Raw genomic sequence first — 2137 nt, 5'->3', positions numbered from 1 at the left:
GGGGCACTCTCAGGATTTAATGGCTTGGCAAGGACACCTGGGGCTCCAACACATTGCTGGAGTTGCTCCTTGAAATGTGGATGGAACAATTCATACAGTGAATTAGGTGAAGATTATAGAACTATATTTGCAAAGCATCAGAGAGGCCAGAAAGTACAGGGAGGTAGGAATGTTGGAATGGTTCGTTACATGCCAGCAGATTCAGAATCCACCACTGGCCTATGTGCCCTTGGTGGCCTCACAGGAACTCCCCTCTCTAGGCTACCAAGGAAGGCACTAGTGAGAAGGGCACCTGAATCTTTCCGAGACTCAGTGGCACTATCCTTTGTAGGCCAGGATCGGCAAGAGGAGATGCTGCCATGAGACCAGGCTTCGTGGTGTCAGTGGGAATGGTGGAAGGCGAGAACAGCAGATGCCAGGTGGTGGCACTTCACCATCATCAAAAAGGTGGATGTAATTAACTTAATTGGTAGGAAAGCTAGAGTGATAACCAGGATGCCTTGACCTCCAGGGATCTGTTGTGTTAGCTAAAAACTGATGGCATTCCTGCATACTGCTGCACTCCAGCCTGGGCAACAGAGTGAGACCCTGTCTTAAAAACAAAACAAAACAAAACAAAAAATGTGTTGCTATAATGGCACCAATTGTATATGAAGTTCCTGAAATTCTGAGTTCCACTAATATTATTTGTGTGATTTTAAAAATTCCATACTTAAAAGCAACACACCAGTAGAGGCAAGCAAACCATGTTTTGCACAAAACAACTGTCAATGGTGATGGCGTGTGTATCACCCCTTTCAGAACCCTGAGATTCTCAGTACCCGAAGGGCTTTCTGCAGACAAGGTAACTGTCAGAATCACATGGAGAAGATCAGAGCCTGGAAGGAAACCTGAGAACTTTTTATTTCAACCTTCTTCATTTTATACAGAGACAAAACTGAAATTCAGAGAGTTCTGGTTTCTCAGCGCACACCACTAGTCAATAAACACAGAGCCAGAAGCTAGATCTAGCTCAGTGTTCTTTTAAAGCTGCTACTTTTACTAGCTTACTCTGCTAGTAAAGCTTACAACCTGACAATAACATAATATATACACACAAATAGAGTTACTTCCAAAATGGATTTTGGAGGGAGAGCAGGCAGACCCTGCATTTTTACAATTTATAATTTAAGAATTGCAAAATCTGTCTCCAGTATTCATAACAGGATGTCATTAACCAATCCCCATAGTGGGCTGGACGTCTAGGTTGTTTCCAACTATTTGCTTTTATAATTATCCATTATAATGGTGAAAAATTGGAAACAACCTAAATGTCCAATAATACAGGCATTAATTCTCTAAAAAGTGAGTATCAAATAGCCATAAAAAAGACATTAAAGACCCAGAAGTGTTGCTAATTGAGCAAAAATACGTTAAGGACCATTTCAGGTCAGATGCAGTGGCTCACACCTGTAATCCCAGCACTTTGGGAGGCTGAAGCAGGCAGATCAGTTGAGGCCAGGAGTCTGAGACCAGCCTGGTCAACATGGTGAAACCACATTGTAAGTTACATGGATGTGCTTTGGTCAAGGAATAAGCTGAGGCAGATATCCAGGCCTGCATGACTCATGGGTTTGGTGTGCAAACGCACACCTCCACTTGTAATATAACCTGTTTGTGTAAGTTCATACTTGGCTTTATGCCACTATTGTCTGTAAAAGGTATAACTGCCCTGTTGATGTTGTGCATAAGAGACATAGCTCTTGGGGTCTTGGCTGGTCTCGGCTCAACATAGCTTGACATGGCGGGCACACTGGTGCCCAGAGAAAGAGAGAGCGAACAAAAGCTGTCCATCTTGCAGATGGATGGGAGGGAGCCAGGACACAACTGGACTTGCTCATGCCGGGAGAAAGAGTTAAGCTGCTAACCCTGAAGGTGAGGGAAAGCCGGCTGCACAGCTGTGCGTGGGGGCAGCTGGCTCAAGCCACCAAGACTGGGTGAACGGTAAGCTACTAATAAGAGGGCTAGTGTAAGGAAGCTGTTAAAGAGAGCTGCTGCTGAATAAAACTGTCTTTCACCTGCCTACAGCCCCTTGAGTGTTCTTTCCGCTCACCCACCCACTTTCCTCAGACTTCAACATGGACTAGACCTGGACTCC

Source organism: Colobus angolensis, unplaced genomic scaffold (assembly GCF_000951035.1).
Source record: "Colobus angolensis palliatus isolate OR3802 unplaced genomic scaffold, Cang.pa_1.0 Scaffold99, whole genome shotgun sequence".
NCBI classification, from domain to species: domain Eukaryota; kingdom Metazoa; phylum Chordata; class Mammalia; order Primates; family Cercopithecidae; genus Colobus; species Colobus angolensis.
The sequence above is the reverse complement of the archived record's forward strand: the minus strand, read 5'-3'. Positions refer to the sequence as shown.